The sequence below is a fragment of the Pelobates fuscus genome, chromosome 12, assembly GCF_036172605.1.
Source record: "Pelobates fuscus isolate aPelFus1 chromosome 12, aPelFus1.pri, whole genome shotgun sequence".
NCBI lineage: Eukaryota > Metazoa > Chordata > Amphibia > Anura > Pelobatidae > Pelobates > Pelobates fuscus.
Genome location: NC_086328.1, coordinates 74,456,423 through 74,482,158, shown reverse-complemented (window position 1 = coordinate 74,482,158; position 25,736 = coordinate 74,456,423). Strand labels below are relative to the sequence as shown.

The 25,736-nt window shown below is 35.1% G+C and overlaps 22 non-coding genes across 22 annotated transcripts; all 22 read right to left on the bottom strand.

The window, feature by feature from the left end:
• Positions 1-692: 692 nt before the first annotated feature.
• Positions 693-764, bottom strand: TRNAQ-CUG (transfer RNA glutamine (anticodon CUG)). The gene has a single exon. It is a non-coding gene; the product is annotated as a tRNA-Gln (tRNA).
• A 1,090-nt stretch (positions 765-1,854) lies between these two features.
• Positions 1,855-1,926, bottom strand: TRNAQ-CUG (transfer RNA glutamine (anticodon CUG)). Its single transcript has one exon. It is a non-coding gene; the product is annotated as a tRNA-Gln (tRNA).
• Positions 1,927-3,015: 1,089 nt separating this feature from the next.
• TRNAQ-CUG (transfer RNA glutamine (anticodon CUG)) lies at positions 3,016-3,087 on the bottom strand. The gene has a single exon. It is a non-coding gene; the product is annotated as a tRNA-Gln (tRNA).
• Positions 3,088-4,176: 1,089 nt separating this feature from the next.
• Positions 4,177-4,248, bottom strand: TRNAQ-CUG (transfer RNA glutamine (anticodon CUG)). Its single transcript has one exon. It is a non-coding gene; the product is annotated as a tRNA-Gln (tRNA).
• Positions 4,249-5,339: 1,091 nt separating this feature from the next.
• TRNAQ-CUG (transfer RNA glutamine (anticodon CUG)) lies at positions 5,340-5,411 on the bottom strand. Its single transcript has one exon. It is a non-coding gene; the product is annotated as a tRNA-Gln (tRNA).
• A 1,088-nt stretch (positions 5,412-6,499) lies between these two features.
• Positions 6,500-6,571, bottom strand: TRNAQ-CUG (transfer RNA glutamine (anticodon CUG)). The gene has a single exon. It is a non-coding gene; the product is annotated as a tRNA-Gln (tRNA).
• A 1,090-nt stretch (positions 6,572-7,661) lies between these two features.
• Positions 7,662-7,733, bottom strand: TRNAQ-CUG (transfer RNA glutamine (anticodon CUG)). The gene has a single exon. It is a non-coding gene; the product is annotated as a tRNA-Gln (tRNA).
• A 1,089-nt stretch (positions 7,734-8,822) lies between these two features.
• TRNAQ-CUG (transfer RNA glutamine (anticodon CUG)) lies at positions 8,823-8,894 on the bottom strand. The gene has a single exon. It is a non-coding gene; the product is annotated as a tRNA-Gln (tRNA).
• Positions 8,895-9,985: 1,091 nt separating this feature from the next.
• Positions 9,986-10,057, bottom strand: TRNAQ-CUG (transfer RNA glutamine (anticodon CUG)). The gene has a single exon. It is a non-coding gene; the product is annotated as a tRNA-Gln (tRNA).
• Positions 10,058-11,146: 1,089 nt separating this feature from the next.
• Positions 11,147-11,218, bottom strand: TRNAQ-CUG (transfer RNA glutamine (anticodon CUG)). Its single transcript has one exon. It is a non-coding gene; the product is annotated as a tRNA-Gln (tRNA).
• A 1,090-nt stretch (positions 11,219-12,308) lies between these two features.
• Positions 12,309-12,380, bottom strand: TRNAQ-CUG (transfer RNA glutamine (anticodon CUG)). The gene has a single exon. It is a non-coding gene; the product is annotated as a tRNA-Gln (tRNA).
• Positions 12,381-13,470: 1,090 nt separating this feature from the next.
• On the bottom strand, positions 13,471-13,542 carry TRNAQ-CUG (transfer RNA glutamine (anticodon CUG)). The gene has a single exon. It is a non-coding gene; the product is annotated as a tRNA-Gln (tRNA).
• Positions 13,543-14,631: 1,089 nt separating this feature from the next.
• On the bottom strand, positions 14,632-14,703 carry TRNAQ-CUG (transfer RNA glutamine (anticodon CUG)). The gene has a single exon. It is a non-coding gene; the product is annotated as a tRNA-Gln (tRNA).
• A 1,091-nt stretch (positions 14,704-15,794) lies between these two features.
• Positions 15,795-15,866, bottom strand: TRNAQ-CUG (transfer RNA glutamine (anticodon CUG)). Its single transcript has one exon. It is a non-coding gene; the product is annotated as a tRNA-Gln (tRNA).
• Positions 15,867-16,955: 1,089 nt separating this feature from the next.
• On the bottom strand, positions 16,956-17,027 carry TRNAQ-CUG (transfer RNA glutamine (anticodon CUG)). The gene has a single exon. It is a non-coding gene; the product is annotated as a tRNA-Gln (tRNA).
• A 1,089-nt stretch (positions 17,028-18,116) lies between these two features.
• On the bottom strand, positions 18,117-18,188 carry TRNAQ-CUG (transfer RNA glutamine (anticodon CUG)). The gene has a single exon. It is a non-coding gene; the product is annotated as a tRNA-Gln (tRNA).
• Positions 18,189-19,278: 1,090 nt separating this feature from the next.
• On the bottom strand, positions 19,279-19,350 carry TRNAQ-CUG (transfer RNA glutamine (anticodon CUG)). Its single transcript has one exon. It is a non-coding gene; the product is annotated as a tRNA-Gln (tRNA).
• Positions 19,351-20,439: 1,089 nt separating this feature from the next.
• TRNAQ-CUG (transfer RNA glutamine (anticodon CUG)) lies at positions 20,440-20,511 on the bottom strand. Its single transcript has one exon. It is a non-coding gene; the product is annotated as a tRNA-Gln (tRNA).
• A 1,089-nt stretch (positions 20,512-21,600) lies between these two features.
• On the bottom strand, positions 21,601-21,672 carry TRNAQ-CUG (transfer RNA glutamine (anticodon CUG)). Its single transcript has one exon. It is a non-coding gene; the product is annotated as a tRNA-Gln (tRNA).
• Positions 21,673-22,763: 1,091 nt separating this feature from the next.
• On the bottom strand, positions 22,764-22,835 carry TRNAQ-CUG (transfer RNA glutamine (anticodon CUG)). The gene has a single exon. It is a non-coding gene; the product is annotated as a tRNA-Gln (tRNA).
• A 1,089-nt stretch (positions 22,836-23,924) lies between these two features.
• TRNAQ-CUG (transfer RNA glutamine (anticodon CUG)) lies at positions 23,925-23,996 on the bottom strand. Its single transcript has one exon. It is a non-coding gene; the product is annotated as a tRNA-Gln (tRNA).
• A 1,091-nt stretch (positions 23,997-25,087) lies between these two features.
• On the bottom strand, positions 25,088-25,159 carry TRNAQ-CUG (transfer RNA glutamine (anticodon CUG)). The gene has a single exon. It is a non-coding gene; the product is annotated as a tRNA-Gln (tRNA).
• Between the last annotated feature and the right edge of the window lie 577 nt (positions 25,160-25,736).

Here is a 25,736-nt window from a genome sequence, read left to right as displayed (position 1 = left end):
AACGGGTGCTCTTCGTTCATCCGGTCCAAGTGAGGCGGGTAACGACAATCTCAAAGCAAACCCTACACCAAAAGCATCAAACAATTTTATCTTTGAAGTCTGTGACAAGCATTTTAAAAGCCTTGGACATTTGAGCCCATATAGCAGAAATGCCTCTTGTAAAAGATAACCTAGCATTTGGAGGAAGCAGGCTCAAGACTCATATCTTAGCACTAAACTAGCTTTTACATTCTCTTTAAACAAATCAGACGTTTATTTGACACTTTTGATTCTATATCCAAGGAAAGTAAAACTTAAGGAATCTGCTATTGGTTTGCAGTGTACAGAACTACAGAAGAAGACATGCTTGGGGTATTGTTCATTCGGCTTTTTAAATTGCGAGCAATCTTATGAAAAAATATATCAATCAATGTTTCTATATCATAGGATGAAGAATTACAGTTTCCCTAAAGAAGCAAGTGATTATATTTCTGAATGTATTAAGTTTAACTTTTGACACTTAAATTGTTTCCTTGTTTTTTTAGATGTAAAAATGGGAAATGAAGACAAATTTGCAAATTTGGCTGACTGTTGCTCATTCTTTTATGGAAGAACATTATGATTTAGGGACTTCTAAAATGTTTGACATGAACTATTTTTCACGCAGACCAATTGACATATTAGCTTCTTAAGATTAATGCTATCAAAAGGAAAGGTTCCACCGAGATTTGAACTCGGATCGCTGGATTCAGAGTCCAGAGTGCTAACCATTACACCATGGAACCACTGGTGGTGACTTGACTTTTTTCATTGGCTCCGAACACTGGTGTGAAGAGTGCGAGTGATAACTATGACATCACAAATACCCTCCTCCAACATAAAGAGAAAAAAACGTGGCATTATAGTTTTATAGATGCTGATGATCATCTTTAGCTTTGCTCTGCATTTTACCAACAGAAAAAAGTCAAAAGTAACTTGAATTTTAACTTTGTTTTGTTCACTGGCCAAGAACTCAAAATGACTTCCAGTTTTTTTACACCTTTTAACACCACATTCTTTGATACATACTATTATCATGCTTTCCAACTCTCTCACATCTTGATATGTCTTATTCCTCTAATCACAATAGGTGAATAATGTCTACGTGAATTCACGTGATCACAATTTTCATGTTTTCTCAACCAACGGGTGCTCTTCGTTCATCCGGTCCAAGTGAGGCGGGTAACGACAATCTCAAAGCAAACCCTACACCAAAAGCATCAAACAATTTTATCTTTAAAGTCTGTGACAAGCATTTTAAAAGCCTTGGACATTTGACCCCATATAGCAGAAATGCCTCTTGTAAAAGATAACCTAGCATTTGGAGGAAATAGGCTCAAGACTCATATCTTACCACTAAACTAGCTTTTACATTCTCTTTAAACAAATCAGATGTTTATTTGACACTTTTGATTCTATATCCAAGGAAAGTAAAACTTAAGGAATCTGCTATTGGTTTGCAATGTACAGAACTACAGAAGAAGACATGCTTGGGGTATTGTTCATTCGGCTTTTTAAATTGCGAGCAATCTTATGAAAAAATATATCAATCAATGTTTCTATATCATAGGATGAAGAATTACAGTTTCCCTAAAGAAGCAAGTGATTATATTTCTGAATGTATTAAGTTTAACTTTTGACACTTAAATTGTTTCCTTGTTTTTTTAGATGTAAAAATGGGAAATGAAGACAAATTTGCAAATTTGGCTGACTGTTGCTCATTCTTTTATGGAAGAACATTATTATTTAGGGACTTCGGAAATGTTTGACATGAACTATTTTTCACACAGACCAATTGACATATTAGCTTCTTAAGATTAATGCTATCTAAAGGAAAGGTTCCACTGAGATTTGAACTCGGATCGCTGGATTCAGAGTCCAGAGTGCTAACCATTACACCATGGAACCACTGGTGGTGACTTGACTTTTTTCATTGGCTCCGAACACTGGTGTGAAGAGTGCGAGTGATAACTATGACATCACAAATACCCTCCTCCAACATAAATAGAAAAAAGCGTGGCATTATAGTTTTATAGATGCTGATGATCATCTTTAGCTTTGCTCTGCATTTTACCAACAGAAAAAAGTCTAAAGTAACTTGAATTTTAACTTTGTTTTGTTCACTGGCCAAGAACTCAAAATGACTTCCAGTTTTTTACACCTTTTAACACCACATTCTTTTATACATACTATTATCATGCTTTCCAACTCTCTCACATCTTGATATGTCTTATTCCTCTAATCACAATAGGTGAATAATGTCTACGTGAATTCACGTGATCACAATTTTCATGTTTTCTCAACCAACGGGTGCTCTTCGTTCATCCGGTCCAAGTGAGGCGGGTAACGACAATCTCAAAGCAAACCCTACACCAAAAGCATCAAACAATTTTATCTTTGAAGTCTGTGACAAGCATTTTAAAAGCCTTGGACATTTGAGCCCATATAGCAGAAATGCCTCTTGTAAAAGATAACCTAGCATTTGGAGGAAGCAGGCTCAAGACTCATATCTTAGCACTAAACTAGCTTTTACATTCTCTTTAAACAAATCAGACGTTTATTTGACACTTTTGATTCTATATCCAAGGAAAGTAAAACTTAAGGAATCTGCTATTGGTTTGCAGTGTACAGAACTACAGAAGAAGACATGCTTGGGGTATTGTTCATTCGGCTTTTTAAATTGCGAGCAATCTTATGAAAAAATATATCAATCAATGTTTCTATATCATAGGATGAAGAATTACAGTTTCCCTAAAGAAGCAAGTGATTATATTTCTGAATGTATTAAGTTTAACTTTTGACACTTAAATTGTTTCCTTGTTTTTTTAGATGTAAAAATGGGAAATGAAGACAAATTTGCAAATTTGGCTGACTGTTGCTCATTCTTTTATGGAAGAACATTATGATTTAGGGACTTCTAAAATGTTTGACATGAACTATTTTTCACGCAGACCAATTGACATATTAGCTTCTTAAGATTAATGCTATTTAAAGGAAAGGTTCCACCGAGATTTGAACTCGGATCGCTGGATTCAGAGTCCAGAGTGCTAACCATTACACCATGGAACCACTGGTGGTGACTTGACTTTTTTCATTGGCTCCGAACACTGGTGTGAAGAGTGCGAGTGATAACTATGACATCACAAATACCCTCCTCCAACATAAAGAGAAAAAAACGTGGCATTATAGTTTTATAGATGCTGATGATCATCTTTAGCTTTGCTCTGCATTTTACCAACAGAAAAAAGTCAAAAGTAACTTGAATTTTAACTTTGTTTTGTTCACTGGCCAAGAACTCAAAATGACTTCCAGTTTTTTACACCTTTTAACACCACATTCTTTGATACATACTATTATCATGCTTTCCAACTCTCTCACATCTTGATATGTCTTATTCCTCTAATCACAATAGGTGAATAATGTCTACGTGAATTCACGTGATCACAATTTTCATGTTTTCTCAACCAACAGGTGCTCTTCGTTCATCCGGTCCAAGTGAGGCGGGTAACGACAATCTCAAAGCAAACCCTACACCAAAAGCATCAAACAATTTTATCTTTGAAGTCTGTGACAAGCATTTTAAAAGCCTTGGACATTTGAGCCCATATAGCAGAAATGCCTCTTGTAAAAGATAACCTAGCATTTGGAGGAAGCAGGCTCAAGACTCATATCTTAGCACTAAACTAGCTTTTACATTCTCTTTAAACAAATCAGACGTTTATTTGACACTTTTGATTCTATATCCAAGGAAAGTAAAACTTAAGGAATCTGCTATTGGTTTGCAGTGTACAGAACTACAGAAGAAGACATGCTTGGGGTATTGTTCATTCGGCTTTTTAAATTGCGAGCAATCTTATGAAAAAATATATCAATCAATGTTTCTATATCATAGGATGAAGAATTACAGTTTCCCTAAAGAAGCAAGTGATTATATTTCTGAATGTATTAAGTTTAACTTTTGACACTTAAATTGTTTCCTTGTTTTTTTAGATGTAAAAATGGGAAATGAAGACAAATTTGCAAATTTGGCTGACTGTTGCTCATTCTTTTATGGAAGAACATTATGATTTAGGGACTTCTAAAATGATTGACATGAACTATTTTTCACGCAGACCAATTGACATATTAGCTTCTTAAGATTAATGCTATCTAAAGGAAAAGTTCCACCGAGATTTGAACTCGGATCGCTGGATTCAGAGTCCAGAGAGCTAACCATTACACCATGGAACCACTGGTGGTGTCTTGACTTTTTTCATTGGCTCCGAACACTGGTGTGAAGAGTGCGAGTGATAACTATGACATCACAAATACCCTCCTCCAACATAAATAGAAAAAAAGGGTGGCATTATAGTTTTATAGATGCTGATGATCATCTTTAGCTTTGCTCTGCATTTTACCAACAGAAAAAAGTCAAAAGTGACTTGAATTTTAACTTTGTTTTGTTCACTAGCCAAGAACTCAAAATGACTTCCAGTTTTTTTACACCTTTTAACACCACATTCTTTGATACATACTATTATCATGCTTTCCAACTCTCTCACATCTTGATATGTCTTATTCCTCTAATCACAATAGGTGAATAATGTCTACGTGAATTCACGTGATCACAATTTTCATGTTTTCTCAACCAACGGGTGCTCTTCGTTCATCCGGTCCAAGTGAGGCGGGTAACGACAATCTCAAAGCAAACCCTACACCAAAAGCATCAAACAATTTTATCTTTGAAGTCTGTGACAAGCATTTTAAAAGCCTTGGACATTTGAGCCCATATAGCAGAAATGCCTCTTGTAAAAGATAACCTAGCATTTGGAGGAAATAGGCTCAAGACTCATATCTTACCACTAAACTAGCTTTTACATTCTCTTTAAAAAAATCAGACGTTTATTTGACACTTTTGATTCTATATCCAAGGAAAGTAAAATTTAAGGAATCTGCTATTGGTTTGCAATGTACAGAACTACAGAAGAAGACATGCTTGGGGTATTGTTCATTCAGCTTTTTAAATTGCGAGCAATCTTATGAAAAAATATATCAATCAATGTTTCTATATCATAGGATGAAGAATTACAGTTTCCCTAAAGAAGCAAGTGATTATATTTCTGAATGTATTAAGTTTAACTTTTGACACTTAAATTGTTTCCTTGTTTTTTTAGATGTAAAAATGGGAAATGAAGACAAATTTGCAAATTTGGCTGACTGTTACTCATGCTTTTATGGAAGAACATTATGATTTAGGGACTTCTAAAATGTTTGACATGAACTATTTTTCACGCAGACCAATTGACATATTAGCTTCTTAAGATTAATGCTATCTAAAGGAAAGGTTCCACCGAGATTTGAACTCAGATCGCTGGATTCAGAGTCCAGAGTGCTAACCATTACACCATGGAACCACTGGTGGTGACTTGGTTTTTTTCATTGGCTCCGAACACTGGTGTGAAGAGTGCCAGTGATAACTATGACATCACAAATACCCTCCTCCAACATAAATAGAAAAAAGGGTGGCATTATAGTTTTATAGATGCTGATGATCATCTTTAGCTTTGCTCTGCATTTTACCAACAGAAAAAAGTCAAAAGTAACCTGAATTTTAACTTTGTTTTGTTCACTGGCCAAGAACTCAAAACGACTTCCAGTTTTTTACACCTTTTAACACCACATTCTTTTATAAATACTATTATCATGCTTTCGAACTCTCTCACATCTTGATATGTCTTATTCCTCTAATCACAATAGGTAAATAATGTCTACGTGAATTCACGTGATCACAATTTTCATGTTTTCTCAACCAACGGGTGCTCTTCGTTCATCCGGTCCAAATGAGGCGGGTAACGACAATTTCAAAGCAAACCCTACACCAAAAGCATCAAAAATTTTATCTTTGAAGTCTGTGACAAGCATTTTAAAAGCCTTGGACATTTGAGCCCATATAGCAGAAATGCCTCTTGTAAAAGATCACCTAGCATTTGGAGGAATCAGGCTCAAGACTCATATCTTACCACTAAACTAGCTTTTACATTCTCTTTAAACAAATCAGACGTTTATTTGACACTTTTGATTCTATATCCAAGGAAAGTAAAACTTAAGGAATCTGCTATTGGTTTGCAATGTACAGAACTACAGAAGAAGACATGCTTGGGGTATTGTTCATTCGGCTTTTTAAATTGCGAGCAATCTTATGAAAAAATATATCAATCAATGTTTCTATATCATAGGATGAAGAATTACAGTTTCCCTAAAGAAGCAAGTGATTATATTTCTGAATGTATTAAGTTTAACTTTTGACACTTAAATTGTTTCCTTGTTTTTTTAGATGTAAAAATGGGAAATGAAGACAAATTTGCAAATTTGGCTGACTGTTGCTCATTCTTTTATGGAAGAACATTATGATTTAGGGACTTCTAAAATGATTGACATGAACTATTTTTCACGCAGACCAATTGACATATTAGCTTCTTAAGATTAATGCTATCTAAAGGAAAGGTTCCACCGAGATTTGAACTCGGATCACTGGATTCAGAGTCCAAAGTGCTAACCATTACACCATGGAACCACTGGTGGTGACTTGACTTTTTTCATTGGCTCCGAACACTGGTGTGAAGAGTGCGAGTGATAACTATGACATCACAAATACCCTCCTCCAACATAAATAGAAAAAAGGGTGGCATTATAGTTTTATAGATGCTGATGATCATCTTTAGCTTTGCTCTGCATTTTACCAACAGAAAAAAGTCAAAAGTAACTTGAATTTTAACTTTGTTTTGTTCACTGGCCAAGAACTCAAAATGACTTCCAGCTTTTTACACCTTTTAACACCACATTCTTTTATACATACTATTATCATGCTTTCCAACTCTCTCACATCTTGATATGTCTTATTCCTCTAATCACAATAGGTGAATAATGTCTACGTGAATTCACGTGATCACAATTTTCATGTTTTCTCAACCAACGGGTGCTCTTCGTTCATCCGGTCCAAGTGAGGCGGGTAACGACAATCTCAAAGCAAACCCTTCACCAAAAGCATCAAACAATTTTATCTTTGAAGTCTGTGACAAGCATTTTAAAAGCCTTGGACATTTGAGCCCATATAGCAGAAATGCCTCTTGTAAAAGATAACCTAGCATTTGGAGGAATCAGGCTCAAGACTCATATCTTACCACTAAACTAGCTTTTACATTCTCTTTAAACAAATCAGACCTTTATTTGACACTTTTGATTCTATATCCAAGGAAAGTAAAACTTAAGGAATCTGCTATTGGTTTGCAATGTACAGAACTACAGAAGAAGACATGCTTGGGGTATTGTTCATTCGGCTTTTTAAATTGCGAGCAATCTTATGAAAAAATATATCAATCAATGTTTCTATATCATAGGATGAAGAATTACAGTTTCCCTAAAGAAGCAAGTGATTATATTTCTGAATGTATTAAGTTTAACTTTTGACACTTAAATTGTTTCCTTGTTTTTTTAGATGTAAAAATGGGAAATGAAGACAAATTTGCAAATTTGGCTGACTGTTGCTCATTCTTTTATGGAAGAACATTATGATTTAGGGACTTCTAAAATTTTTTGACATGAACTATTTTTCACGCAGACCAATTGACATATTAGCTTCTTAACATTAATGCTATCTAAAGGAAAGGTTCCACTGAGATTTGAACTCGGATCGCTGGATTCAGAGTCCAGAGTGCTAACCATTACACCATGGAACCACTGGTGGTGACTTGATTTTTTTCATTGGCTCCGAACACTGGTGTGAAGAGTGCGAGTGATCACTATGACATTACAAATACCCTCCTCCAACATAAATAGAAAAAAGGGTGGCATTATAGTTTTATAGATGCTGATGATCATCTTTAGCTTTGCTCTGCATTTTACCAACAGAAAAAAGTCAAAAGTAACTTGAATTTTAACTTTGTTTTGTTCACTGGCCAAGAACTCAAAATGACTTCCAGTTTTTTACACCTTTTAACACCACATTCTTTTATACATACTATTATCATGCTTTCCAACTCTCTCACATCTTGATATGTCTTATTCCTCTAATCACAATAGGTGAATAATGTCTACGTGAATTCACGTGATCACAATTTTCATGTTTTCTCAACCAACGGGTGCTCTTCGTTCATCCGGTCCAAGTGAGGCGGGTAACGACAATCTCAAAGCAAACCCTACACCAAAAGCATCAAACAATTTTATCTTTGAAGTCTGTGACAAGCATTTTAAAAGCCTTGGACATTTGAGCCCATATAGCAGAAATGCCTCTTGTAAAAGATAACCTAGCATTTGGAGGAATCAGGCTCAAGACTCATATCTTACCACTAAACTAGCTTTTACATTCTCTTTAAACAAATCAGACGTTTATTTGACACTTTTGATTCTATATCCAAGGAAAGTAAAACTTAAGGAATCTGCTATTGGTTTGCAATGTACAGAACTATAGAAGAAGACATGCTTGGGGTATTGTTCATTCGGCTTTTTAAATTGCGAGCAATCTTATGAAAAAATATATCAATCAATGTTTCTATATCATAGGATGAAGAATTACAGTTTCCCTAAAGAAGCAAGTGATTATATTTCTGAATGTATTAAGTTTAACTTTTGACACTTAAATTGTTTCCTTGTTTTTTTAGATGTAAAAATGGGAAATGAAGACAAATTTGCAAATTTGGCTGACTGTTGCTCATTCTTTTATGGAAGAACATTATGATTTAGGGACTTCTAAAATGTTTGACATGAACTATTTTTCACGCAGACCAATTGACATATTAGCTTCTTAAGATTAATGCTATCTAAAGGAAAGTTTCCACCGAGATTTGAACTCGGATAGCTGGATTCAGAGTCCAGAGTGCTAACCATTACACCATGGAACCACTGGTGGTGACTTGACTTTTTTCATTGGCTCCGAACACTGGTGTGAAGAGTGCGAGTGATAACTATGACATCACAAATACCCTCCTCCAACATAAATAGAAAAAAAGGGTGGCATTATAGTTTTATAGATGCTGATGATCATCTTTAGCTTTGCTCTGCATTTTACCAACAGAAAAAAGTCAAAAGTAACTTGAATTTTAACTTTGTTTTGTTCACTGGCCAAGAACTCAAAATGACTTCCAGTTTTTTTACACCTTTTAACACCACATTCTTTGATACATACTATTATCATGCTTTCCAACTCTCTCACATCTTGATATGTCTTATTCCTCTAATCACAATAGGTGAATAATGTCTACGTGAATTCACGTGATCACAATTTTCATGTTTTCTCAACCAACGGGTGCTCTTCGTTCATCCGGTCCAAGTGAGGCGGGTAACGACAATCTCAAAGCAAACCCTACACCAAAAGCATCAAACAATTTTATCTTTAAAGTCTGTGACAAGCATTTTAAAAGCCTTGGACATTTGACCCCATATAGCAGAAATGCCTCTTGTAAAAGATAACCTAGCATTTGGAGGAAATAGGCTCAAGACTCATATCTTACCACTAAACTAGCTTTTACATTCTCTTTAAACAAATCAGATGTTTATTTGACACTTTTGATTCTATATCCAAGGAAAGTAAAACTTAAGGAATCTGCTATTGGTTTGCAATGTACAGAACTACAGAAGAAGACATGCTTGGGGTATTGTTCATTCGGCTTTTTAAATTGCGAGCAATCTTATGAAAAAATATATCAATCAATGTTTCTATATCATAGGATGAAGAATTACAGTTTCCCTAAAGAAGCAAGTGATTATATTTCTGAATGTATTAAGTTTAACTTTTGACACTTAAATTGTTTCCTTGTTTTTTTAGATGTAAAAATGGGAAATGAAGACAAATTTGCAAATTTGGCTGACTGTTGCGCATTCTTTTATGGAAGAACATTATTATTTAGGGATTTCGGAAATGTTTGACATGAACTATTTTTCACACAGACCAATTGACATATTAGCTTCTTAAGATTAATGCTATCTAAAGGAAAGGTTCCACCGAGATTTGAACTCGGATCGCTGGATTCAGAGTCCAGAGTGCTAACCATTACACCATGGAACCACTGGTGGTGACTTGACTTTTTTCATTGGCTCCGAACACTGGTGTGAAGAGTGCGAGTGATAACTATGACATCACAAATACCCTCCTCCAACATAAATAGAAAAAAGCGTGGCATTATAGTTTTATAGATGCTGATGATCATCTTTAGCTTTGCTCTGCATTTTACCAACAGAAAAAAGTCTAAAGTAACTTGAATTTTAACTTTGTTTTGTTCACTGGCCAAGAACTCAAAATGACTTCCAGTTTTTTACACCTTTTAACACCACATTCTTTGATACATACTATTATCATGCTTTCCAACTCTCTCACATCTTGATATGTCTTATTCCTCTAATCACAATAGGTGAATAATGTCTACGTGAATTCACGTGATCACAATTTTCATGTTTTCTCAACCAACGGGTGCTCTTCGTTCATCCGGTCCAAGTGAGGCGGGTAACGACAATCTCAAAGCAAACCCTACACCAAAAGCATCAAACAATTTTATCTTTGAAGTCTGTGACAAGCATTTTAAAAGCCTTGGACATTTGAGCCCATATAGCAGAAATGCCTCTTGTAAAAGATAACCTAGCATTTGGAGGAAGCAGGCTCAAGACTCATATCTTAGCACTAAACTAGCTTTTACATTCTCTTTAAACAAATCAGACGTTTATTTGACACTTTTGATTCTATATCCAAGGAAAGTAAAACTTAAGGAATCTGCTATTGGTTTGCAGTGTACAGAACTACAGAAGAAGACATGCTTGGGGTATTGTTCATTCGGCTTTTTAAATTGCGAGCAATCTTATGAAAAAATATATCAATCAATGTTTCTATATCATAGGATGAAGAATTACAGTTTCCCTAAAGAAGCAAGTGATTATATTTCAGAATGTATTAAGTTTAACTTTTGACACTTAAATTGTTTCCTTGTTTTTTTAGATGTAAAAATGGGAAATGAAGACAAATTTGCAAATATGGCTGACTGTTGCTCATTCTTTTATGGAAGAACATTATGATTTAGGGACTTCTAAAATGTTTGACATGAACTATTTTTCACGCAGACCAATTGACATATTAGCTTCTTAAGATTAATGCTATCTAAAGGAAAGGTTCCACCGAGATTTGAACTCGGATCGCTGGATTCAGAGTCCAGAGTGCTAACCATTACACCATGGAACCACTGGTGGTGACTAGACTTTTTTCATTGGCTCCGAACACTGGTGTGAAGAGTGCGAGTGATAACTATGACATCACAAATACCCTCCTCCAACATAAATAGAAAAAAGCGTGGCATTATAGTTTTATAGATGCTGATGATCATCTTTAGCTTTGCTCTGCATTTTACCAACAGAAAAAAGTCAAAAGTAACTTGAATTTTAACTTTGTTTTGTTCACTGGCCAAGAACTCAAAATGACTTCCAGCTTTTTACACCTTTTAACACCACATTCTTTTATACATACTATTATCATGCTTTCCAACTCTCTCACATCTTGATATGTCTTATTCCTCTAATCACAATAGGTGAATAATGTCTACGTGAATTCACGTGATCACAATTTTCATGTTTTCTCAACCAACGGGTGCTCTTCGTTCATCCGGTCCAAGTGAGGCGGGTAACGACAATCTCAAAGCAAACCCTTCACCAAAAGCATCAAACAATTTTATCTTTGAAGTCTGTGACAAGCATTTTAAAAGCCTTGGACATTTGAGCCCATATAGCAGAAATGCCTCTTGTAAAAGATAACCTAGCATTTGGAGGAATCAGGCTCAAGACTCATATCTTACCACTAAACTAGCTTTTACATTCTCTTTAAACAAATCAGACCTTTATTTGACACTTTTGATTCTATATCCAAGGAAAGTAAAACTTAAGGAATCTGCTATTGGTTTGCAATGTACAGAACTACAGAAGAAGACATGCTTGGGGTATTGTTCATTCGGCTTTTTAAATTGCGAGCAATCTTATGAAAAAATATATCAATCAATGTTTCTATATCATAGGATGAAGAATTACAGTTTCCCTAAAGAAGCAAGTGATTATATTTCTGAATGTATTAAGTTTAACTTTTGACACTTAAATTGTTTCCTTGTTTTTTTAGATGTAAAAATGGGAAATGAAGACAAATTTGCAAATTTGGCTGACTGTTGCTCATTCTTTTATGGAAGAACATTATGATTTAGGGACTTCTAAAATTTTTTGACATGAACTATTTTTCACGCAGACCAATTGACATATTAGCTTCTTAAGATTAATGCTATCTAAAGGAAAGGTTCCACTGAGATTTGAACTCGGATCGCTGGATTCAGAGTCCAGAGTGCTAACCATTACACCATGGAACCACTGGTGGTGACTTGATTTTTTTCATTGGCTCCGAACACTGGTGTGAAGAGTGCGAGTGATCACTATGACATTACAAATACCCTCCTCCAACATAAATAGAAAAAAGGGTGGCATTATAGTTTTATAGATGCTGATGATCATCTTTAGCTTTGCTCTGCATTTTACCAACAGAAAAAAGTCAAAAGTAACTTGAATTTTAACTTTGTTTTGTTCACTGGCCAAGAACTCAAAATGACTTCCAGTTTTTTACACCTTTTAACACCACATTCTTTTATACATACTATTATCATGCTTTCCAACTCTCTCACATCTTGATATGTCTTATTCCTCTAATCACAATAGGTGAATAATGTCTACGTGAATTCACGTGATCACAATTTTCATGTTTTCTCAACCAACGGGTGCTCTTCGTTCATCCGGTCCAAGTGAGGCGGGTAACGACAATCTCAAAGCAAACCCTACACCAAAAGCATCAAACAATTTTATCTTTGAAGTCTGTGACAAGCATTTTAAAAGCCTTGGACATTTGAGCCCATATAGCAGAAATGCCTCTTGTAAAAGATAACCTAGCATTTGGAGGAATCAGGCTCAAGACTCATATCTTACCACTAAACTAGCTTTTACATTCTCTTTAAACAAATCAGACCTTTATTTGACACTTTTGATTCTATATCCAAGGAAAGTAAAACTTAAGGAATCTGCTATTGGTTTGCAATGTACAGAACTACAGAAGAAGACATGCTTGGGGTATTGTTCATTCGGCTTTTTAAATTGCGAGCAATCTTATGAAAAAATATATCAATCAATGTTTCTATATCATAGGATGAAGAATTACAGTTTCCCTAAAGAAGCAAGTGATTATATTTCTGAATGTATTAAGTTTAACTTTTGACACTTAAATTGTTTCCTTGTTTTTTTAGATGTAAAAATGGGAAATGAAGACAAATTTGCAAATTTGGCTGACTGTTGCTCATTCTTTTATGGAAGAACATTATGATTTAGGGACTTCTAAAATTTTTTGACATGAACTATTTTTCACGCAGACCAATTGACATATTAGCTTCTTAACATTAATGCTATCTAAAGGAAAGGTTCCACTGAGATTTGAACTCGGATCGCTGGATTCAGAGTCCAGAGTGCTAACCATTACACCATGGAACCACTGGTGGTGACTTGATTTTTTTCATTGGCTCCGAACACTGGTGTGAAGAGTGCGAGTGATCACTATGACATTACAAATACCCTCCTCCAACATAAATAGAAAAAAGGGTGGCATTATAGTTTTATAGATGCTGATGATCATCTTTAGCTTTGCTCTGCATTTTACCAACAGAAAAAAGTCAAAAGTAACTTGAATTTTAACTTTGTTTTGTTCACTGGCCAAGAACTCAAAATGACTTCCAGTTTTTTACACCTTTTAACACCACATTCTTTTATACATACTATTATCATGCTTTCCAACTCTCTCACATCTTGATATGTCTTATTCCTCTAATCACAATAGGTGAATAATGTCTACGTGAATTCACGTGATCACAATTTTCATGTTTTCTCAACCAACGGGTGCTCTTCGTTCATCCGGTCCAAGTGAGGCGGGTAACGACAATCTCAAAGCAAACCCTACACCAAAAGCATCAAACAATTTTATCTTTGAAGTCTGTGACAAGCATTTTAAAAGCCTTGGACATTTGAGCCCATATAGCAGAAATGCCTCTTGTAAAAGATAACCTAGCATTTGGAGGAATCAGGCTCAAGACTCATATCTTACCACTAAACTAGCTTTTACATTCTCTTTAAACAAATCAGACGTTTATTTGACACTTTTGATTCTATATCCAAGGAAAGTAAAACTTAAGGAATCTGCTATTGGTTTGCAATGTACAGAACTATAGAAGAAGACATGCTTGGGGTATTGTTCATTCGGCTTTTTAAATTGCGAGCAATCTTATGAAAAAATATATCAATCAATGTTTCTATATCATAGGATGAAGAATTACAGTTTCCCTAAAGAAGCAAGTGATTATATTTCTGAATGTATTAAGTTTAACTTTTGACACTTAAATTGTTTCCTTGTTTTTTTAGATGTAAAAATGGGAAATGAAGACAAATTTGCAAATTTGGCTGACTGTTGCTCATTCTTTTATGGAAGAACATTATGATTTAGGGACTTCTAAAATGTTTGACATGAACTATTTTTCACGCAGACCAATTGACATATTAGCTTCTTAAGATTAATGCTATCTAAAGGAAAGTTTCCACCGAGATTTGAACTCGGATAGCTGGATTCAGAGTCCAGAGTGCTAACCATTACACCATGGAACCACTGGTGGTGACTTGACTTTTTTCATTGGCTCCGAACACTGGTGTGAAGAGTGCGAGTGATAACTATGACATCACAAATACCCTCCTCCAACATAAATAGAAAAAAAGGGTGGCATTATAGTTTTATAGATGCTGATGATCATCTTTAGCTTTGCTCTGCATTTTACCAACAGAAAAAAGTCAAAAGTAACTTGAATTTTAACTTTGTTTTGTTCACTGGCCAAGAACTCAAAATGACTTCCAGTTTTTTTACACCTTTTAACACCACATTCTTTGATACATACTATTATCATGCTTTCCAACTCTCTCACATCTTGATATGTCTTATTCCTCTAATCACAATAGGTGAATAATGTCTACGTGAATTCACGTGATCACAATTTTCATGTTTTCTCAACCAACGGGTGCTCTTCGTTCATCCGGTCCAAGTGAGGCGGGTAACGACAATCTCAAAGCAAACCCTACACCAAAAGCATCAAACAGTTTTATCTTTAAAGTCTGTGACAAGCATTTTAAAAGCCTTGGACATTTGACCCCATATAGCAGAAATGCCTCTTGTAAAAGATAACCTAGCATTTGGAGGAAATAGGCTCAAGACTCATATCTTACCACTAAACTAGCTTTTACATTCTCTTTAAACAAATCAGATGTTTATTTGACACTTTTGATTCTATATCCAAGGAAAGTAAAACTTAAGGAATCTGCTATTGGTTTGCAATGTACAGAACTACAGAAGAAGACATGCTTGGGGTATTGTTCATTCGGCTTTTTAAATTGCGAGCAATCTTATGAAAAAATATATCAATCAATGTTTCTATATCATAGGATGAAGAATTACAGTTTCCCTAAAGAAGCAAGTGATTATATTTCTGAATGTATTAAGTTTAACTTTTGATACTTAAATTGTTTCCTTGTTTTTTTAGATGTAAAAATGGGAAATGAAGACAAATTTGCAAATTTGGCTGACTGTTGCTCATTCTTTTATGGAAGAACATTATTATTTAGGGACTTCGGAAATGTTTGACATGAACTATTTTTCACACAGACCAATTGACATATTAGCTTCTTAAGATTAATGCTATCTAAAGGAAAGGTTCCACCGAGATTTGAACTCGGATCGCTGGATTCAGAGTCCAGAGTGCTAACCATTACACCATGGAACCACTGGTGGTGACTTGACTTTTTTCATTGGCTCCGAACACTGGTGTGAAGAGTGCGAGTGATAACTATGACATCACAAATACCCTCCTCCAACATAAATAGAAAAAAGCGTGGCATTATAGTTTTATAGATGCTGATGATCATCTTTAGCTTTGCTCTGCATTTTACCAACAGAAAAAAGTCTAAAGTAACTTGAATTTTAACTTTGTTTTCTTCACTGGCCAAGAACTCAAAATGACTTCCAGTTTTTTACACCTTTTAACACCACATTCTTTGATACATACTATTATCATGCTTTCCAACTCTCTCACATCTTGATATGTCTTATTCCTCTAATCACAATAGGTGAATAATGTCTACGTGAATTCACGTGATCACAATTTTCATGTTTTCTCAACCAACGGGTGCTCTTCGTTCATCCGGTCCAAGTGAGGCGGGTAACGACAATCTCAAAGCAAACCCTACACCAAAAGCATCAAACAATTTTATCTTTGAAGTCTGTGACAAGCATTTTAAAAGCCTTGGACATTTGAGCCCATATAGCAGAAATGCCTCTTGTAAAAGATAACCTAGCATTTGGAGGAAGCAGGCTCAAGACTCATATCTTAGCACTAAACTAGCTTTTACATTCTCTTTAAACAAATCAGACGTTTATTTGACACTTTTGATTCTATATCCAAGGAAAGTAAAACTTAAGGAATCTGCTATTGGTTTGCAGTGTACAGAACTACAGAAGAAGACATGCTTGGGGTATTGTTCATTCGGCTTTTTAAATTGCGAGCAATCTTATGAAAAAATATATCAATCAATGTTTCTATATCATAGGATGAAGAATTACAGTTTCCCTAAAGAAGCAAGTGATTATATTTCAGAATGTATTAAGTTTAACTTTTGACACTTAAATTGTTTCCTTGTTTTTTTAGATGTAAAAATGGGAAATGAAGACAAATTTGCAAATTTGGCTGACTGTTGCTCATTCTTTTATGGAAGAACATTATGATTTAGGGACTTCTAAAATGTTTGACATGAACTATTTTTCACGCAGACCAATTGACATATTAGCTTCTTAAGATTAATGCTATCTAAAGGAAAGGTTCCACCGAGATTTGAACTCGGATCGCTGGATTCAGAGTCCAGAGTGCTAACCATTACACCATGGAACCACTGGTGGTGACTTGACTTTTTTCATTGGCTCCGAACACTGGTGTGAAGAGTGCGAGTGATAACTATGACATCACAAATACCCTCCTCCAACATAAATAGAAAAAAGCGTGGCATTATAGTTTTATAGATGCTGATGATCATCTTTAGCTTTGCTCTGCATTTTACCAACAGAAAAAAGTCAAAAGTAACTTGAATTTTAACTTTGTTTTGTTCACTGGCCAAGAACTCAAAATGACTTCCAGTTTTTTACACCTTTTAACACCACATTCTTTTATACATACTATTATCATGCTTTCCAACTCTCTCACATCTTGATATGTCTTATTCCTCTAATCACAATAGGTGAATAATGTCTACGTGAATTCACGTGATCACAATTTTCATGTTTTCTCAACCAACGGGTGCTCTTCGTTCATCCGGTCCAAGTGAGGCGGGTAACGACAATCTCAAAGCAAACCCTACACCAAAAGCATCAAACAATTTTATCTTTGAAGTCTGTGACAAGCATTTTAAAAGCCTTGGACATTTGAGCCCATATAGCAGAAATGCCTCTTGTAAAAGATAACCTAGCATTTGGAGGAATCAGGCTCAAGACTCATATCTTAGCACTAAACTAGCTTTTACATTCTCTTTAAACAAATCAGACGTTTATTTGACACTTTTGATTCTATATCCAAGGAAAGTAAAACTTAAGGAATCTGCTATTGGTTTGCAATGTACAGAACTATAGAAGAAGACATGCTTGGGGTATTGTTCATTCGGCTTTTTAAATTGCGAGCAATCTTATGAAAAAATATATCAATCAATGTTTCTATATCATAGGATGAAGAATTACAGTTTCCCTAAAGAAGCAAGTGATTATATTTCTGAATGTATTAAGTTTAACTTTTGACACTTAAATTGTTTCCTTGTTTTTTTAGATGTAAAAATGGGAAATGAAGACAAATTTGCAAATTTGGCTGACTGTTGCTCATTCTTTTATGGAAGAACATTATTATTTAGGGACTTCTAAAATGTTTGACATGAACTATTTTTGACGCAGACCAATTGACATATTAGCTTCTTAAGATTAATGCTATCTAAAGGAAAGGTTCCACCGAGATTTGAACTCGGATCGCTGGATTCAGAGTCCAGAGTGCTAACCATTACACCATGGAACCACTGGTGGTGACTTGACTTTTTTCATTGGCTCCGAACACTGGTGTGAAGAGTGCGAGTGATAACTATGACATCACAAATACCCTCCTCCAACATAAATAGAAAAAAAGGGTGGCATTATAGTTTTATAGATGCTGATGATCATCTTTAGCTTTGCTCTGCATTTTACCAACAGAAAAAAGTCAAAAGTAACTTGAATTTTAACTTTGTTTTGTTCACTGGCCAAGAACTCAAAATGACTTCCAGTTTTTTACACCTTTTAACACCACATTCTTTGATACATACTATTATCATGCTTTCCAACTCTCTCACATCTTGATATGTCTTATTCCTCTAATTACAATAGGTGAATAATGTCTACGTGAATTCACGTGATCACAATTTTCATGTTTTCTCAACCAACGGGTGCTCTTCGTTCATCCGGTCCAAGTGAGGCGGGTAACGACAATCTCAAAGCAAACCCTACACCAAAAGCATCAAACAATTTTATCTTTGAAGTCTGTGACAAGCATTTTAAAAGCCTTGGACATTTGAGCCCATATAGCAGAAATGCCTCTTGTAAAAGATAACCTAGCATTTGGAGGAAATAGGCTCAAGACTCATATCTTACCACTAAACTAGCTTTTACATTCTCTTTAAACAAATCAGACGTTTATTTGACACTTTTGATTCTATATCCAAGGAAAGTAAAACTTAAGGAATCTGCTATTGGTTTGCAATGTACAGAACTACAGAAGAAGACATGCTTGGGGTATTGTTCATTCGGCTTTTTAAATTGCGAGCAATCTTATGAAAAAATATATCAATCAATGTTTCTATATCATAGGATGAAGAATTACAGTTTCCCTAAAGAAGCAAGTGATTATATTTCTGAATGTATTAAGTTTAACTTTTGACACTTAAATTGTTTCCTTGTTTTTTTAGATGTAAAAATGGGAAATGAAGACAAATTTGCAAATTTGGCTGACTGTTGCTCATGCTTTTATGGAAGAACATTATGATTTAGGGACTTCTAAAATGTTTGACATGAACTATTTTTCACGCAGACCAATTGACATATTAGCTTCTTAAGATTAATGCTATCTAAAGGAAAGGTTCCACCGAGATTTGAACTCGGATCGCTGGATTCAGAGTCCAGAGTGCTAACCATTACACCATGGAACCACTGGTGGTGACTTGACTTTTTTCATTGGCTCCGAACACTGGTGTGAAGAGTGCGAGTGATAACTATGACATCACAAATACCCTCCTCCAACATAAATAGAAAAAAGCGTGGCATTATAGTTTTATAGATGCTGATGATCATCTTTAGCTTTGCTCTGCATTTTACCAACAGAAAAAAGTCAAAAGTAACTTGAATTTTAACTTTGTTTTGTTCACTGGCCAAGAACTCAAAATGACTTCCAGTTTTTTACACCTTTTAACACCACATTCTTTTATACATACTATTATCATGCTTTCCAACTCTCTCACATCTTGATATGTCTTATTCCTCTAATCACAATAGGTGAATAATGTCTCCGTGAATTCACGTGATCACAATTTTCATGTTTTCTCAACCAACGGGTGCTCTTCGTTCATCCGGTCCAAGTGAGGTGGGTAACGACAATCTCAAAGCAAACCCTACACCAAAAGCATCAAACAATTTTATCTTTGAAGTCTGTGACAAGCATTTTAAAAGCCTTGGACATTTGAGCCCATATAGCAGAAATGCCTCTTGTAAAAGATAACCTAGCATTTGGAGGAATCAGGCTCAAGACTCATATCTTAGCACTAAACTAGCTTTTACATTCTCTTTAAACAAATCAGACGTTTATTTGACACTTTTGATTCTATATCCAAGGAAAGTAAAACTTAAGGTATCTGCTATTGGTTTGCAATGTACAGAACTACAGAAGAAGACATGCTTGGGGTATTGTTCATACGGCTTTTTAAATTGCGAGCAATCTTATGAAAAAATATATCAATCAATGTTTCTATATCATAGGATGAAGAATTACAGTTTCCCTAAAGAAGCAAGTGATTATATTTCTGAATGTATTAAGTTTAACTTTTGACACTTAAATTGTTTCCTTGTTTTTTTAGATGTAAAAATGGGAAATGAAGACAAATTTGCAAATTTGGCTGACTGTTGCTCATTCTTTTATGGAAGAACATTATGATTTAGGGACTTCTAAAATGATTGACATGAACTATTTTTCACGCAGACCAACTGACATATTAGCTTCTTAAGATTAATGCTATCTAAAGGAAAGGTTCCACCGAGATTTGAACTCGGATCGCTGGATTCAGAGTCCAGAGTGCTAACCATTACACCATGGAACCACTGATGGTGACTTGACTTTTTTCATTGGCTCCGAACACTGGTGTGAAGAGTGCGAGTGATAACTATGACATCACAAATACCCTCCTCCAACATAAATAGAAAAAAGGGTGGCATTATAGTTTTATAGATGCTGATGATCATCTTTAGCTTTGCTCTGCATTTTACCAACAGAAAAAAGTCAAAAGTAACTTGAATTTTAACTTTGTTTTGTTCACTGGCCAAGAACTCAAAATGACTTCCAGCTTTTTACACCTTTTAACACCACATTCTTTTATACATACTATTATCATGCTTTCCAACTCTCTCACATCTTGATATGTCTTATTCCTCTAATCACAATAGGTGAATAATGTCTACGTGAATTCACGTGATCACAATTTTCATGTTTTCTCAACCAACGGGTGCTCTTCGTTCATCCGGTCCAAGTGAGGCGGGTAACGACAATCTCAAAGCAAACCCTACACCAAAAGCATCAAACAATTTTATCTTTGAAGTCTGTGACAAGCATTTTAAAAGCCTTGGACATTTGAGCCCATATAGCAGAAATGCCTCTTGTAAAAGATAACCTAGCATGTGGAGGAATCAGGCTCAAGACTCATATCTTACCACTAAACTAGCTTTTACATTCTCTTTAAACAAATCAGACGTTTATTTGACACTTTTGATTCTATATCCAAGGAAAGTAAAACTTAAGGAATCTGCTATTGGTTTGCAATGTACAGAACTATAGAAGAAGACATGCTAGGGGTATTGTTCATTCGGCTTTTTAAATTGCGAGCAATCTTATGAAAAAATATATCAATCAATGTTTCTATATCATAGGATGAAGAATTACAGTTTCCCTAAAGAAGGAAGTGATTATATTTCTGAATGTATTAAGTTTAACTTTTGACACTTAAATTGTTTCCTTGTTTTTTTAGATGTAAAAATGGGAAATGAAGACAAATTTGCAAATTTGGCTGACTGTTGCTCATTCTTTTATGGAAGAACATTATGATTTAGGGACTTCTAAAATGTTTGACATGAACTATTTTTCACGCAGACCAATTGACATATTAGCTTCTTAAGATTAATGCTATCTAAAGGAAAAGTTCCACCGAGATTTGAACTCGGATCGCTGGATTCAGAGTCCAGAGAGCTAACCATTACACCATGGAACCACTGGTGGTGACTTGACTTTTTTCATTGGCTCCGAACACTGGTGTGAAGAGTGCGAGTGATAACTATGACATCACAAATACCCTCCTCCAACATAAATAGAAAAAAAGGGTGGCATTATAGTTTTATAGATGCTGATGATCATCTTTAGCTTTGCTCTGCATTTTACCAACAGAAAAAAGTCAAAAGTGACTTGAATTTTAACTTTGTTTTGTTCACTAGCCAAGAACTCAAAATGACTTCCAGTTTTTTTACACCTTTTAACACCACATTCTTTGATACATACTATTATCATGCTTTCCAACTCTCTCACATCTTGATATGTCTTATTCCTCTAATCACAATAGGTGAATAATGTCTACGTGAATTCACGTGATCACAATTTTCATGTTTTCTCAACCAACGGGTGCTCTTCGTTCATCCGGTCCAAGTGAGGCGGGTAACGACAATCTCAAAGCAAACCCTACACCAAAAGCATCAAACAATTTTATCTTTGAAGTCTGTGACAAGCATTTTAAAAGCCTTGGACATTTGAGCCCATATAGCAGAAATGCCTCTTGTAAAAGATAACCTAGCATTTGGAGGAAATAGGCTCAAGACTCATATCTTACCACTAAACTAGCTTTTACATTCTCTTTAAACAAATCAGACGTTTATTTGACACTTTTGATTCTATATCCAAGGAAAGTAAAATTTAAGGAATCTGCTATTGGTTTGCAATGTACAGAACTACAGTAGAAGACATGCTTGGGGTATTGTTCATTCGGCTTTTTAAATTGCGAGCAATCTTATGAAAAAATATATCAATCAATGTTTCTATATCATAGGATGAAGAATTACAGTTTCCCTAAAGAAGCAAGTGATTATATTTCTGAATGTATTAAGTTTAACTTTTGACACTTAAATTGTTTCCTTGTTTTTTTAGATGTAAAAATGGGAAATGAAGACAAATTTGCAAATTTGGCTGACTGTTACTCATGCTTTTATGGAAGAACATTATGATTTAGGGACTTCTAAAATGTTTGACATGAACTATTTTTCACGCAGACCAATTGACATATTAGCTTCTTAAGATTAATGCTATCTAAAGGAAAGGTTCCACCGAGATTTGAACTCAGATCGCTGGATTCAGAGTCCAGAGTGCTAACCATTACACCATGGAACCACTGGTGGTGACTTGGTTTTTTTCATTGGCTCCGAACACTGGTGTGAAGAGTGCCAGTGATAACTATGACATCACAAATACCCTCCTCCAACATAAATAGAAAAAAGGGTGGCATTATAGTTTTATAGATGCTGATGATCATCTTTAGCTTTGCTCTGCATTTTACCAACAGAAAAAAGTCAAAAGTAACTTGAATTTTAACTTTGTTTTGTTCACTGGCCAAGAACTCAAAATGACTTCCAGCTTTTTACACCTTTTAACACCACATTCTTTTATACATACTATTATCATGCTTTCCAACTCTCTCACATCTTGATATGTCTTATTCCTCTAATCACAATAGGTGAATAATGTCTACGTGAATTCACGTGATCACAATTTTCATGTTTTCTCAACCAACGGGTGCTCTTCGTTCATCCGGTCCAAGTGAGGCGGGTAACGACAATCTCAAAGCAAACCCTACACCAAAAGCATCAAACAATTTTATCTTTGAAGTCTGTGACAAGCATTTTAAAAGCCTTGGACATTTGAGCCCATATAGCAGAAATGCCTCTTGTAAAAGATAACCTAGCATGTGGAGGAATCAGGCTCAAGACTCATATCTTACCACTAAACTAGCTTTTACATTCTCTTTAAACAAATCAGACGTTTATTTGACACTTTTGATTCTATATCCAAGGAAAGTAAAACTTAAGGAATCTGCTATTGGTTTGCAATGTACAGAACTATAGAAGAAGACATGCTAGGGGTATTGTTCATTCGGCTTTTTAAATTGCGAGCAATCTTATGAAAAAATATATCAATCAATGTTTCTATATCATAGGATGAAGAATTACAGTTTCCCTAAAGAAGGAAGTGATTATATTTCTGAATGTATTAAGTTTAACTTTTGACACTTAAATTGTTTCCTTGTTTTTTTAGATGTAAAAATGGGAAATGAAGACAAATTTGCAAATTTGGCTGACTGTTGCTCATTCTTTTATGGAAGAACATTATGATTTAGGGACTTCTAAAATGTTTGACATGAACTATTTTTCACGCAGACCAATTGACATATTAGCTTCTTAAGATTAATGCTATCTAAAGGAAAAGTTCCACCGAGATTTGAACTCGGATCGCTGGATTCAGAGTCCAGAGAGCTAACCATTACACCATGGAACCACTGGTGGTGACTTGACTTTTTTCATTGGCTCCGAACACTGGTGTGAAGAGTGCGAGTGATAACTATGACATCACAAATACCCTCCTCCAACATAAATAGAAAAAAAGGGTGGCATTATAGTTTTATAGATGCTGATGATCATCTTTAGCTTTGCTCTGCATTTTACCAACAGAAAAAAGTCAAAAGTGACTTGAATTTTAACTTTGTTTTGTTCACTAGCCAAGAACTCAAAATGACTTCCAGTTTTTTTACACCTTTTAACACCACATTCTTTGATACATACTATTATCATGCTTTCCAACTCTCTCACATCTTGATATGTCTTATTCCTCTAATCACAATAGGTGAATAATGTCTACGTGAATTCACGTGATCACAATTTTCATGTTTTCTCAACCAACGGGTGCTCTTCGTTCATCCGGTCCAAGTGAGGCGGGTAACGACAATCTCAAAGCAAACCCTACACCAAAAGCATCAAACAATTTTATCTTTGAAGTCTGTGACAAGCATTTTAAAAGCCTTGGACATTTGAGCCCATATAGCAGAAATGCCTCTTGTAAAAGATAACCTAGCATTTGGAGGAAATAGGCTCAAGACTCATATCTTACCACTAAACTAGCTTTTACATTCTCTTTAAACAAATCAGACGTTTATTTGACACTTTTGATTCTATATCCAAGGAAAGTAAAATTTAAGGAATCTGCTATTGGTTTGCAATGTACAGAACTACAGTAGAAGACATGCTTGGGGTATTGTTCATTCGGCTTTTTAAATTGCGAGCAATCTTATGAAAAAATATATCAATCAATGTTTCTATATCATAGGATGAAGAATTACAGTTTCCCTAAAGAAGCAAGTGATTATATTTCTGAATGTATTAAGTTTAACTTTTGACACTTAAATTGTTTCCTTGTTTTTTTAGATGTAAAAATGGGAAATGAAGACAAATTTGCAAATTTGGCTGACTGTTACTCATGCTTTTATGGAAGAACATTATGATTTAGGGACTTCTAAAATGTTTGACATGAACTATTTTTCACGCAGACCAATTGACATATTAGCTTCTTAAGATTAATGCTATCTAAAGGAAAGGTTCCACCGAGATTTGAACTCAGATCGCTGGATTCAGAGTCCAGAGTGCTAACCATTACACCATGGAACCACTGGTGGTGACTTGGTTTTTTTCATTGGCTCCGAACACTGGTGTGAAGAGTGCCAGTGATAACTATGACATCACAAATACCCTCCTCCAACATAAATAGAAAAAAGGGTGGCATTATAGTTTTATAGATGCTGATGATCATCTTTAGCTTTGCTCTGCATTTTACCAACAGAAAAAAGTCAAAAGTAACCTGAATTTTAACTTTGTTTTGTTCACTGGCCAAGAACTCAAAACGACTTCCAGTTTTTTACACCTTTTAACACCACATTCTTTTATAAATACTATTATCATGCTTTCGAACTCTCTCACATCTTGATATGTCTTATTCCTCTAATCACAATAGGTAAATAATGTCTACGTGAATTCACGTGATCACAATTTTCATGTTTTCTCAACCAACGGGTGCTCTTCGTTCATCCGGTCCAAATGAGGCGGGTAACGACAATTTCAAAGCAAACCCTACACCAAAAGCATCAAACAATTTTATCTTTGAAGTCTGTGACAAGCATTTTAAAAGCCTTGGACATTTGAGCCCATATAGCAGAAATGCCTCTTGTAAAAGATCACCTAGCATTTG